Source organism: Sorex fumeus, unplaced genomic scaffold, assembly GCF_029834395.1.
Source record: "Sorex fumeus unplaced genomic scaffold, SorFum_2.1 ptg000061l, whole genome shotgun sequence".
Taxonomy (NCBI): domain Eukaryota; kingdom Metazoa; phylum Chordata; class Mammalia; order Eulipotyphla; family Soricidae; genus Sorex; species Sorex fumeus.
Window position 1 is genome coordinate 11,296,328 of NW_026606118.1, and position 14,918 is coordinate 11,311,245.

General features: G+C 39.9%; 1 protein-coding gene across 4 annotated transcripts in view; it reads left to right on the top strand.

Annotated features, from left to right (window-relative positions):
• The window catches only part of SYNE1 (spectrin repeat containing nuclear envelope protein 1), a 566,819-nt gene that overhangs the window by 52,875 nt on the left and 499,026 nt on the right, over window positions 1-14,918 (top strand). The gene's annotated exons all lie outside the window — the stretch shown is intronic.

Here is a 14,918-nt window from a genome sequence, read left to right on the forward strand (position 1 = left end):
TTCATGTAATTTTATATTTAAATAATTTAAATTGATAATGTATATATATAGTTATGTGTAATGTATTATTTATGTGCTAGAGATTGGGTAGAATAAAGGGAGAAAGAAAAACAATCTTTTCTTTATTCTCATTATTTTCTGAGTTTTGAATTATAAGTACAAACCAGCATCATTATCTGCTTTCATAAGCTAGCACAGAGATTCTTAGATTCCTGAGTCTCCTTGTTATTTCTTTCCTTTTTACTCTCTTTGGGGAGCTAATTGTATAGACCTGACTCAGATGTTCAATAGAAATTGCTAATGAATGTATCTGGAAAAACTTAAAATATCTTCCTTAGTTCTGGTTGGTAAAATAAAGTTTCAGCGATCATGGTCATGGTCCTCCCGTTGTTCATTGATTTGCTCGTCTCCATCGTGAGACTTGTTGTTACTGTGTTTGGCATATTGAATACATCATGGGTAGCTTGCCAGGCTTTGCCGTGTAGACGAGATACTCTCGGTAGCTGGCCGGGCTCTCCAAGAGGGGTAGAGGAATCGAACCCAGCTCGGCCCGGCCAGCTGCCTACAAGGCAAAGGCCCTACCACTGTGCTATTGCTCCAGCCTATTCCAGCGATAGTCTGTTATATTTGAAATGTATTGTTTCTTAGAGGTTATGTTCAATAAGTGTTTTAGGACTATTATCACCGCCATAATAATATGATATTATTAATAATAATATTAATCCTATTTAAAAAAAAACCACTGACCTGATTCTTGGCCAATTGTATTCGAGTACTGGAATAATGGAGTTTCATAGGCGATAAATTAGTAAACTGGACAGAGAAGTTATATCATTTATGCGAGTGGCCAAGGTTGCAGACTCAGGATGATGTTTTCCTACAGCTTCTGAAACATTTATTCTAATATCTGAAATTGGAGGCTGGTGATTTGGAGTTATCTAAAGGTTCTCTCAAACCCATCCATAGGGACTTAGAAGCCATAGAGTTCTAAGTCTCTCCCCTTGTCTCTCTCCCCCCAAATTTTCCACTCCACAAGACTATTCAGCAAACTGGGGTCTAAGAGCCAGAGAGCTGTGAAGGACAGAAACCAAACCCAACCCCTGCTCTTAGCAATGTTGACATTCCCAAAACTCACCAGACCCAAAGAGACTCTCTGCTTGAGAAGTTGTGGCAGAGAGAATTTCTATGTTGTGTTTTCCCTGCCCACCTCATCTGCCAATTGCCCAGGAAAGCACATCACCCAACAAAAAGCACCCATGAGAACATTTCATGGCATCATTTTATTTTTTAGCTGGAGGCATTCCATCGATGGGATCGCCTGACTTTTGTTTTCTTTGTGTATCTGCATCTCATAGTTGCCCTAGAGAAATGCTTCTTTCCAAGCAGGATAGAGAACCGCCTTTGGGGGTATCTGGCAGTGGTAAACATTATTTCCGATTTGCTCAGACCATCTGGTTTTATTACCCTGCGCATGTCAGAGAAGAGCGGAGGCATTCAGATTGCTCTAATCCTAGAGTTTGATTACTGAGAGTCCATTTAATCTGTTTATTGGCTCTGAAATCCTTTCATTCTAAATAATTTTTCTCAGAACATGTAAAAAAGTAAAGAGTTTTACAAGAAGCATGGCATCTCCGATTGAAGAGATTTCTTCTCAATAGCTAAGCAAATTGTTTTATGTTTCGTTACATATAAATTAAGCCCTACTCTATTTTATATTTATTTATTTATTTATTTGCTTTTTGGGCCACACCAAGCAATGCTCTGGGCTTACTCCTGGCTCTGCACTCAGTAATTATTCCTGGGGGTGCTTGGGGGACCATATGGGATGCTGGGGATCGAACCCAGGTCGCCTGTGTGTAAAGTAAGCACCCTATCCTCTGTACTATCTCTCTGGCCCTAGCCCTACTCTATGTAAAAAAAATTTTTACCGACATTCAGGTGTGCTTAGGGATTATTCCAGTGCTGTGCTCAAGGTTGTCCACCAGCAGTGCTCAGGGCTCAAATCCTAATCATATGCATGCAAGACAAGTGCTTTACTGGCTGATTATCTCTCCAACGCCCCCAACCTTCTTCCATCAAGGACAGTGAGACAAAGTAAACATTAGTTAGCCCAACTGGCAAAATTAAAACATTCCTTAGTGTGTAGAAATGTCAATCTTTTTAAGACTTATGCAAATAAACTTCTTCATAGCCAACTTAAATGCTAAGTACTGTTTAATGACAATAGACCAATTGTCCAGAGGCCTTACGTAATGTCATTAAAGATAGAGATATTTTATTTTAAAAATTAAATTGATTTCTACTTGTCTTCTCAAGTGCTAAGGGCAGGAAGCGGGTCCAAGATTGTGGTTAGGAAGCTCATGCAGCCTCTGCCCCCAAGACATGCCTCAGGAAGTTAGAGGAAAGAGCTTTGTCATTGCACCTATCACTACTAGGGTCATTTCTTCCCTGGGCACTGGGAACATTTCTGTTGCTCTATAAACTAGATGTTTCTCCAGGTATCCACAGAGTAATAAAGTGTGAGAGCCTCTATTAAATCTTTCTCTTCACATTTATACTTGCCAGTCTAGATTAGGTTTTCCTTGATTATGGGCTCAGGGGTCATTCCTGGTCATGCTTGGGAGACTCTGTGGTACTGGAAATCAAACACAGGAAAACTGCTTGAAAACAAGTTCCTTAATCCCCGAATTATCTCTCCAGCCACCCCCAAGATAGCACAATTTAATCTATAAAATGCATTGTAAAGGCACTATGTGGCAGCCCCATTGTTTAAGGAAAGTAAATAAATTTTAAAGGAATGCCCATGTGAAAAATTGTGTTTTTGCTTTACCAGTAATCATTAAAAAATTTAAAAATTGGAAGAGAGGTTTGGAGAAATAGTACAGTTGGGAAGGTACTTTTCTTGTATGTTTCCAATCAGGGTTCAATTCCCAGCACCATGTTTGCTCACCTGAGAACTGCCGGTATGGCCCCCAAACCAAAATAATAATAATAAATGACAGTTGGATTTGGAGTTCAATCTATGTTAGAGAGATGGAAAAGCAGAACAGCACTCAAGAATGGTGAATGAAATAGAAGATAGGAATAAGAAAGAACATATATTGGCTGCGTCCTTAAATATTATTATACTCGAGGCCGTGCATGATGAAATCAGTAATCTTCTTGGAGATAACCCTGATAGCAGGAATTTTATGCTTAGTTCTAAAAGATTTGGGTGTATAAGACTCTGCTCTTTGATGGTAAAGATTGATTTTCTACGTTAATAACAAAGCTGCAGAAATATACAATTTAGGGTACACTTTGATGGAAAAAACAACCTACTATTAATGTGCAGTTGTTCCAGACACAATCTTGGCCTCTCATTCACATGTTTTCTGAGGAATTTCAGACTAATAGTAACTCTTCAGAGTCATAATTTACTGAAGGGATTTTTTAAATCCTCAAAAAAAGCAAGTCTAGTAATTATTTCTGTGTTAAATCTGGACCATCTGAAAAAGCACTACAGAATTCTCCATTGTTTTGTTGTTAATAATAACCAAATTAACTGGACATCATAGCAAAATAAATGGAAACACCTGCTTAATTCTACATTTATCAAAAATAAGAAAGATAATATGTGCATTATAATATTAAGACCTATATTTTGCAGATTACTCTCAAACCCATTAAATATTGTTTTATGACTTCAGAAATCTTTTGAGTAATCTGTTAAACAGTGGCTCTGTCGCTGTCCAAATGTGTGTCCTTCAGCCGCTGTGTATCGATTTTAGTTTCTTGGGGATGGATGTGCCTTTGGGATCAGGTGAGACAGTCACTGAGGTCAAAAGGAACAAAAAGACGATAGGCGGACTCAGCCCCAACTCTGCGGGGATGCCTCACCTTGCCATCAGGAGGGTCAAGGACCTGGATGGTGAAGTCAGACTCACTGGCTAGTCACTGTTCTCCAATCAGAGGCTGTGATTGGGTGCCTGGTTCAGCCCAGGGTCATCTGCATACAAGGCAAGTGTCTGCTTCAGCCCTATACCATCTCTCCAGCCCCGCAGTGTTTGATTTCTGAGATGAAATGGAGCCCCTTTCAGTTTTATTAAACCTAGAAAGTCTTTCTTCAATCATTTACCATGATATTTATTGTATATTCAGGTAGTTGTTGCAGTTGATTTATTTCAGATTTATTTTAGCGTGAGGCGAGACTCTAAATATATTTTTCTATTTTAATTTGCCCTTCTGGTTTTATCAAACCTATTGCTCAATAATCTCTTTCATTTTTATTTACAGGGAGTAGGCTTTCCTTCTGAACTATTTGTTCCATTCCATTCTGTGATTTGTTCCTTCTTTGTTTTCATTGATTTAGTTTTTTCCCCCCTTTGGTGTTTGGGCCACACCCAGCAACGCCCAGGGCTTACTCCTGGCTGTACACTCAGAAATCAGTCTTGGCGGTGATTAGGCAACCATGTAGGATGCTCAGGATTGAACCTGGGTTGGCCGCATGCAAGGCAAGTGCTCTACCTACTGTACTATCACTCCAGGCCCCAAATTAGCTTTTTCAAAAATTTTTCTTGAATAGACCAGATTCCTGAGACTGTTATCATTATGCTTATTTTTTATAACCACAGCTCATCTTTCTTAAGGAATTAGACTTCTGTTTTCTCAGAAATTCCAGAGATATTTTTTTGTTATTGTTTATCCCTGAATTTCAGGCTTATTTGTATTAAAGTCTCCATTAATTTTTTTGTTTTGTTATAAGTATGTCAAATCTGATTTCAAGTATTTTAAAAGCCATTTTGTGACTTTTAAACAACTTATAAAGAAAGGGCCGTTCAGATAGAGAAGGGAGCACCAAATAAAGGGTGTTTAGAGGATCCTCCCAGGAGGGGAAATGCATGTTGAAAGTAGACTATGGACTGAACATGATTGCCACTCAATGCCTCTTTTGCAGACCACAACACCCAAAAGGAGAGAGAGAACAAAGGGGAATGCCCTGCCACAGAGGCAGGGTGGGGGGGGGGGATATTATCCATGGTGGTGGAAAATGGGCACTGGTGGAGGGATGGGTATTTGATCATTGTGTGACCGAAACCCAAGCACAAAGATTTGTAAATCTACAACTGTACCTCATGGTGCTTCACTAATAAAAAAAAAAAAATAAAAAAAAATAAAAAAGACCTACTTTTTGGACCACTTACTAGAGATCTATCTTATTTGACTTTGTAGAAAATCTGTAAGTGGAAAATTATTAGACCTTGGGACAATGGGATAGTTTTAGATTATGGATTTAATGGGGGGGGGAAGTATTCAGCACACACCTCTGTTGCTTTCTCTTGCTTCAAGGGGAGTTGAGAATTAATGTATCATCAGAGACAATAATTGAACAGAACCAGCAAAATACTCTATTACAAATTCACCACTATAGGCCTGGAGAATGGACCATCACTAAAGATCTTTGCTCATTAAGAGAGATAGGGTTTCGTGGCTTAGGAAAACAAAATGATGAAAGATACTTTTTGTTTTTATGAGAAAGGAAAATATGTTTTATGGTTAAAGAGTTAACATGATTTGACTATTATTATAAATGTAGGAAATCAGGGAGCCAGAGAGATAGTACAGTGGTAGGGTATTTGCCTTGCATGCGGCTGACTTGGTTTCTACCCCCAGCATCCCATAGGGTCCACTTCCAGGAGTAATTCCACAGTGCAGAGCCAGGAGGAACTCCTGCGCTCTGCTGCATGTGCCCCAAAAAAGAAAAAAAAAGGTAGGAATTCAAAGTATTAAACAACAATTTACACACACACACGTTTTATATATATATATATTTAAATTATATATATTTTATATGTATATACATATATAAAATATATATAATATATTTATATATATTTTGTATATATAAATTATATATATTTAAAATTATATATAAATTATATATATATTTTTTAAAAATGGGAAGCTTATTTTTCTGCCACAGAGAGTACATCCTTAAATGACAAAATTTCCCCCTAACTGGTTCTGTTTGTGAAATGCTTATTTGACACAGCCCGGCTCTCTGTGGAGAAACCCTGCTGAAGTCTCAGGCCAGGCTGGAAGGAACCTGCCTGATGTCCATTTGGCATCACTGTTGTTGATAATAATCCCACTAAATCTCATCCTAGAGTATTGTGCTCTTGAGATGTACTGCCAAAAACGCTTTAAAAAGAAACAGACACCCTTGCTTTTAATTGGCATGGAAAGGTAGTGGATTGGATGCAAAAAATATTTCTTAATCGACTTCTCCACTCTCTCATCTTCCTTTGTCCCCTTTGCACCTCCTTCCTATCACGCTTGAATGTTGCTATTTTTCGGCCCCCTGAGATATTTTTTCCCCCTTGTTGATACTGTTTCTTCCTGAAAAGCAATGATATTGCCCTTGACTGTGCAAGATAAATAAAGAAAAAGAGAAGGTCATGCCGCTGGCTTGCTCTAGCTTGAAAAGAGAACGTGATCTCCTCAAGTCTACCAACCTCTTCATTTTGCCAATGACCTTCCTTAGAGACTGACTTATTGAACTGGGATGCTTCATTCTAGTTCCTGCATGCACTGCGATTGACCTTTTCAGTAATATAATGAAATACAGAGATGGCCCCAATTGCCGGATACTTCTTAGTGCAACACACAAACAGAGCTGTTCTATTGGAAGAATAAAGAAATTTTTCATGGATACAAAAGGACTAAGTTTACAGAGAGATTTGTTCTTCCTTGCTTTTTCTTCTCCCACCCTTACCCCTGGTCCCACAAATCATGGACATATCTAACCAATGCTTGCACATTTGCATTCTATCCCTCCTAAGGATGATAAGCTCCACTTTCGTTCAGGACTAGCTACCCTCTTCTACCCTCTCCAGCATCACAGTTGTTTATCCATTGTCAGCAACCCAGTAGCTGCTGACTGAGTGGAAATAGGTTTTGATGGGAAGTTTGAAGAGATAAGACATCTTGTTTGCAAATGCACTGTAAATCAGCCCAGTCTCCTTGCTTTTCTTTTCTTTTCTTCCATTTCTTAAAAATATACCCTGCCTTAGGAATATTTTTCTCTTTTGCAACAAGTGTCTGAATAAAGCAAGATTTTAAAGGAATCTGAAGTCTGATCTCCATCAACACTTTCCTGGGTCTTAAGTGAATGGAAGTGAAAATTCCAAGAATGAGGTTTGAGATTCAAGGCCACTAACATTGTTTTTGGCTGATGAGGCTCTTACAAGTAATATAGGATTAAAAATAATAATAAAAACAGTGATGCTTGAGGCCAGGTATATGGTTTACAAGGGAGAGGACATGGTGAAAATGTTTGAGTGCCTACGTTTGAGCCGTATATGCTGTATATGTATAGATACCTTGAGCTCACACCACAGGATGTTGCCACTAAAAATAAAAAATAGTGCCTGCCAATGCAAAATAATTAAGTCTATACTTCTTGCTGCTACTGTTGCTATCCAGCCCTGCAAAGGACCGGCTAGCCCTGAGGGTGAGGAGATGGCTCTGGATTCTACTCGAAGACTTTAGGATGATTTCATTCTCCAAAATAAGTTATCTTCACTGCTAGCCCTAAGATATAAGGGTACATTAAACCTAAGGGTTGGGATTTGCTTAGGAAATACATGCGAGAATGTCTTAAGATCTTAAGAGAACCATGCAAATTAGTGTCACGTTTCTCTTGGTTTATAGAGAAACTTCACAGCATTGTTAAGTGCATAGTCTAGTAATAGTAAAAGAAGGCACTGCTGTTTTCTCTTTGATTAATCCAAATTATTGTTGCTATCATGTTTAAATAAATGAGTCAAAACAAGTGTAATAATAACAGTGGCACTCTTCCCTCTGAAGTAACTCATTCTTTCTCTTTCTCTCTCTCTCACTCCTTTCTCTCTCCCCTATTTCACTAAATAAAGATATTCTACTTAAAAAAATAATAGCAGCAAATAACAATAATTTATGAGTAAATACTAAGCAATAAACATTGGACAGAGCATTTATGTAGAGAATCAAACAAACTGGACTGGATGATAGCACAGCAGGTAGGACGTTTGCCTTGTATGCAGCCAACCCGGGTTCGATTCCTCCTTCACTCTCGGAGAGCTCGGCAAGTTACCGAGAGTATCCTGCCCGCATGGCAGAGCCTGGCAAGCTCCCCATGGCATATATGATACGTCAAACACAGTAACAACAAGTCTCACGATGAAAACATTACTGGTGCCCGCTCAAGCAAATCGATGAACAACGAGAGGACAGTGCTACATCAAACAAACACGGAGACTGGAATTCCCAGGCACCTCTGTTGGATTCCCATCACCCTGAATTTACTTCTGAGAAAATTCCTGTGTTCGTTATTGCCTCTACTTGCTAGTGGCAATTTCCTTTTGCCTAAAAGTCATTGTTGCAGGTGACTTACAGGAAGTGGAGAGAGATGAAACCTTGAGGAGAAGGGAAGCTTCCTCTTCTCTCTTTACCCAGTCTGGTCACCTGGGGAAGTTTCTGGGGAGGTTTGGACGGGTGAGATTCTGCAATCTGTGTGTCACAGACCTCACTTGTCACCAGACCCAAGTGGCAGTTGTCAAACTGCACTTGGGTTTCACTTGTTCTGCCCAGTGTGGGAATTGATCCCTGCCATCCAGTTTTCTTGGGGACCCAGGGAATCCAGGAGTAAGGGATTGCTCTTTGCAAGAAAGGAAAGTCAGGTCTTAATCTTACCCAGACTTCTCACAGACTTCTTCCGCTGCCTGCCCTCACAGAAAAGAATTTCAGGAGGAGACACATAGTAAAGTAAAATACTTTTATTTAGAGATTATGAGGCAGGAGAGAGAAAGAGTAATGCATTTGAGAAAAAAATGTGTACTTTTCCAGAGGGAAGAAAGCCGGGAGTATACATCTTAGCTTGGGATATGAGCAATGTCCCGCTCCCCCAGAATGGGGACACACCCGTTTAATTTCAGAGAGTTGGTTTTATAAGATTTTCTCCCCAATTGCCCCCCACATGGGGCTTTCTTTGAACATAAATATCTGTTGTCAGGGTGTTGTCAAGGATAAGAGCTTGGAACTTTTGATGGCTGACCTTCATGTCCACGACCCTTTGTTCCCAAGAAACGTCTCTCTTGGGAGGCAAGAGGGTATCCTGCCTCCTCTGGTTAGAAATTAAAGTCTTATCCAGCCATGTTCCTGCATCCACAAAGTGCATTCAGCCATAAGCTCTTTAGCTACTTTTTTTATTTTAATTTTTTTTTATTAGTGAAACACCATGAGGTACAGTTGTAGACTTACAAACTTTCGTGGTTGGGTTTCAGTGATACAATGATCAAGTACCCATCCCTCCACCAGTGCCCATTCTCTACCACCAATGATCCCAGTAGCCCTCCCCCCTCCATGCCTCCCCATCTGTGGCAGGGTATTCCCTTTTGCTCTCTCTTTCCTTTAGGGTGTTGTAGTTTGCAATAGAGGTATTGAGTGGCCATTGTGTTCTGTCTATAGTCTACTTTCAGCACACATCTCGCATCCTGAGCAAATCCTCCAAACACCATTTACTTGGTGTTCCCTTCTCTATCTGAGCTGTCTTTTCCCCCAGCATGTGCTGCCGGCTTCCATGCCGTGGAGCAGACCTCCTGGTACTTATCTCAACTATTTTTAGGTGTTCATCTCCCATTCTGTTACTTTATATTCCCCAGATGAGTTCACTCTTTCTATGTCTGTCCCTCTCTTTCTGACTCATTACACTTAGCATGATACTTTCCATGTAGAACTACTTGTATGCAAATTTCATGACTTCATCTTTTCTAACAGCTGCACAGTATTCCATTGTGTAGATGTACCAAAGTTTCTTTAGCCAGTCATCTGTTCTCGGGCACTAGGGTTTTTTCAAGATTTTGGCTATTGTGAACAGTGCAGCAATGAACATACAAGTGCAGATGTCATTTCCACTGTATTTTTTTTAGTGAGACACCATGAGGTACAGTTGTACCAGTAATTACAACTGGTCTCATTCACAGTTGTAGACTTACAAATTTTTGTGCTTGGGTTTCAATTATACAATGATCAAATACCCATCCCTCCACCAGTGCCCTTTTCCCACCACCATGGATCCCAGTATCCATCCCACCCCCCAAACCCCCCATCCCACCCTGCCTCTGTGGCAGGACATTCCCTTTTGTTCTCTCTCTCCTTTTGGGTGTTGTGGTTTAAGGCTCTTTAGCTACTTTAAGGCCACTGGCAAAGTCACTGTCGCTGTCCTCTCATTGTTCATAGATTTGCTCGAGTGGGCCCAGTAATGTCTCCATTGTGAGACTTCTTGTTACTGTGTTTGGCATATCAAAAACATCACATGTAGCTTGCCAGGCTTTGCCATGCGGGCAAAATACTCTTGGTAACTTGTCGGGCTCTCCGAGAGGGGCAGAGGAATCAAACCCAAGTTGTCCGGGTCAATGCAGTGCAAGGCAAACGCCCTACCCGCTGTGTTATTGCTCCAAAGTAACTTCTATAAAAATTTCATTTTATTTTGATCATTTCCCCAGAATTCACTGCCAAGGACCACTTTTCTACCTGCCTACTTCTTGAGAGTAGTTGATATTCTTTTATTTGTTTATTTATTTTGGATTTGTGGCCATTTCCAGTATTGTTCAGGGCTATCCAATGTATTCAGGAGACTGTGCTCTGTCTGGGATTCAATCTACACGGTCCACAGGCTAGTATCACTAGCCCTTGGCTCTCAGTCCCGGTGTGATTAACATCCTTTCAATAAACTGGTGGGGTTAGTGGATTTTGTACCTTAACTCTATACAGCATAGAGGAATGAGTGAAACCCATTACTAATTTTGTGGTAGTACTATTTTAACACACCTGAGTATGGCTACCACTAATTTGTATTTTTGACTTCAAATCTTCCTTGAGGAAACAATTTTATTTTAGCTTGGGGAGACCTATACCTCTATAAATGTTCCTTATTGAGGGATTGAGGTTTAAATTTTTTCAAAGTATAGAAAGATTTTTAAAGTACTCTATAAACTTTATTTTATTTTTGTTTGGTCTTTTTTTTTTCTTTTTTGCTTTTTGTGTCACACCCAGCAATGCAGAGGGCTTACTCCTGGCTCTGGCTCGGGAATTACTCCCGGCAGTGCTTGAGGGACCACATGGGATGCTGGTAATCGAACCTGGGTCAGCCGTGTGCTTGGCAAACATCCTACCCGCTGTGCTATTGCTTTAGCCTGTTTGATCTTTATATGGTCCACATAACTGTTTAACTTGAAGTTTGTAAACTTAAATAATTAAAAATCTCCTCAATGCTGTCTGCACATATACTTTTTAAAAAAGTGGTCAGAATTTTTTGGCAACTTGTCACAATGAATTTTTTTAATATTCTCATTACACTGTTTAATGTATCCCTTCATCCTAGACATTTTGGAAAATATCTAGCAGTATCAGAAAACAAATTAGAAATAAATAAGCTCCTATCTTGCCTAATTACAAATATGAGCAATTAAATACCAGCATAATATAAGTCTACAGAAAATTCCTTCTTTTCCCTTACCAAATTCTAAAATAAAACCTTTTCCTGAAGTTACAATTGGTACTTCCAATCATTGCAAAATTTTTCAGTGAAAAGAAAACCCTTAAGGATCATGAAGATTTACCTTAATAAGAAGACCTCAATGAAAGAATATTGACTGGGAAACGTGTAAGGTTTCCCCTGAAAAATGCACGGAAGCACTCTCCTAAATCGATATGGAAGCTGTTTTTGAAGCAATGCTGGCATCAGAGTGCTGTGCATTTGGTCAGTAAGCAGAGGGCAAAGCTGAAGAATGAGAGAAGAATAATGCACTTTTAGAAGGGCGTTGCTATAGGGATGCTCGAGGAGATTGTTACTAAAGGAGTTGGGAGTTCCCTTGGTGAAGGTTGTGTTTGGATTAGATATTGCTCGAATCAAGACAACCTCCCCAAATCACCGTGCTAGGTGGAAGATGATTAAAACTAACTTCAAAACTCCTGGTGTGATAAAAGGTATGTCTTTGTCTCTATTCTCTCCTTCCAAGATCATTTCTGTCTGAATACCTGGTTCCAAAAAAGTTGTGCTTCTGTAGATTGTATTTTAAAACAACTCAAAATTTTAGATTAATTTTTGTTCTGTTTTATATAAACGAATAAAAATGAAGTGAAAAAGTACCAAAAAAATGTAACTGTCTTGGGGTCATGGTCATTTATATAAATATAAATAAACTAAGATTTATATTTATATTGAATAAATATGGTAGAATAGTAGAAATTTCCTCAGAATAGTAGAATGGTAGTGAAGAATGTGAATAGTAGACATTTGCTAGGAATGCTAAGATAAGATAAAAATGAAATCTTAAAACAGGAATTTGGTCTACAGATATTTAGGAATTTCTAAAAAGTGATTTCTGAAATTTAAGATATCAGTACATAAACGTTTGCCATATTTGACAAGACTGAAAAATTTTCTCAAAGTAATAAACAAAAATATGGTTGATAACTGTGTCCTTTTTAAATTCCAGTGTAAATGCTTTAAAATTCTAATTTTAAAATTACATGGACTTATTTTATAACTTCATGTAATTATAATGCTTTTATATTATCTTTAAGATAAGGGGATGGTCCAGAATTTCACCCTTTTACCACTATATGTTGATTCTAGTGCGTGGTTACCAGATACTCAGCATTGTTTCTGGGGTCTCAGTTTCTTGCCTGTGACGATTTACAAAACCTAATTAGGTATTTGTACTATTTTCCATTTTGGGAAGCAATTGTGAATACAGTTGTCATGTATTATGATGCGTTTGGCTGCGTTTATAGACTGATGGAAAGCTTTTTCTGGGGCCCGAGTGATAGTACAGAGGGTAGGGTGCAGACCTTGCATACAGCTAATCTGCTTCCATCCCTGGCACCTCTTGATCTTCTAATCCCCACAGGAGTGATCCCTGAGTGCAGAGCCAGGAATAAGCCCTGAGCACTTCTGGATCACTCCTGCCCCCAAATTAGTTGTTCCTGAAGCAGACTGGTGATTTCCAAAGTTTTATAGTATTATGTAAAAATACCCCATGCATTCCAATGGCAGATTGAAATTTGGAATCTGGTGTTAAGTTTTAGAGATAAAAGATTAGGGGCTGGAGAGGTGGGGTGCTTTGCCTTTCACGTGGCTGACTGGGGTACAGTCCCTGATATATGATCCCCCCCGAGCCCACCACAAGTGATTCCTGAATGCAGAGCTGGGAGTAAGCCCGGAGCACCACCAGGAGATGTCACATGGGAATGAAGGCAGTTTGGAGGCCAACAGAGGGTGGGACAGGACAGAGATTTATCTGGTTAGTGAAATAGAATAGAATTGTAGGTAAGCAGACTCAGAAGTTCAAAGGGCAAAATCAAGCTTGGCTCACTGGTCAGATGAAGAAAGTAGTTGAATGAGGAAGACTCCACTAAAATGGAGAGGTCTCCCTGCAGTTGACTGGCTCTATAGAAAGAGATGTGACTGGAAGATTGAGAGATGATGAAATAAATCTCCTGGAAAAGAGCAATACAGAATGTCCTGGGCACGCGGCTGCAAATGTGGCTGCATGACCTCTTATAGTCTACCAAAAGTAGAATACATTTGTTTGGGTTTAACATACATGCTTGTAATCTTTTATACAAGGACTTCAATGGCTCCAGGATGAAATAAAATAATCTTCACATACTTTCCTCTTATGGTAGTGGGAAGGTGCACGGTGGTGAGATTGATGTTTGAATATTATCTGTAATGAACTACTGTGAACAAACAAGCAAACTGTCCTCCTGTTGTTCATCGATTTGCTTGAGCAGGCCCAGTAACATCTCTATCGTGAGACTTGTTGTTACTGTGTTTGGCATATTGAATACATCACGGGTAGCTTGCCAGGCTTTACTGTGCGGGCGAGATACTCACGGTAGCTCTCCAAAAGCTCTCTCTTGCCAGGCTTTCCAAGAGGGGCGGAGGAATTGAACCTGGCTCCACTGGGCTGGCTGCATGCAATGCAAACGCCCTACCACTTTGCTATCACTCCAGCCCTACTGTGAACAACTCTATAAAAATGGAAGGAAGGAAGGAAGGAAGGAAGGAAGGAAGGAAGGAAGGAAGGAAGGAAGGAAGGAAGATTTTTTTATGGCTGTTTCCAGTCCTATGCAATGCCCTTTTTGGCTTCCACACCACTGATTCAATCTTCACAAAAGGACAATAGTTTGTCTTGGAAATCAGGTTCATTTTAAATCAATAGAGGAAGTGTTATCTCATGATGGGAAAGAGTTGGTCTCTGATGTGAAGGTGAAATGAGAGCAACTTGACTCCTGTCTGCAGCCTGTCTGGGATGACTTCCTAGCTGCTCCTCTCTGGGAGGCTGCTAATTCTCAGTGCTTGGCAGTTCACACTGTAAATGATGGAGCCCCTCTTGGCTACAATGCAAAAAATAGTGGTCCTCATTCCCTTCCTTACCAAAGGGTTTCACTGAGTGATCACCACTGAATCTGTCTCTACACTGTAACATCAGCCCAAAGAATCTGCTTTGTCCTCATAAATAACCAAGTGATGCTTTTCCCCAAAGCAACCAATCACCTCCAGAATGTGAACGCCAGGATGCAAAGTACTAATGCCTTGCCTCAATTTCAGACATCTCTAAAATAGCATCCCAGTTCTGAGGTACAACTGCATCTCAGTTCAGCATCTCTTTCTCTCTGATCATTCTTCCCTCCAATGCTTCATTTCTAAGAGTAAGCACATACAGAAAACATCTTATTGGGGCTGGAGCGATAGTACAGTGGGTAGGACGTTAGCCTAGCACATGACCAACCCGGGTTTCATTCCCAGCATCCCATACGGTCCCCTGAGCACTATCAGAAGTAATTCCTGAGTGCAGAGCCAGGAGTAACCCCTGAGCATTGCCATGTGT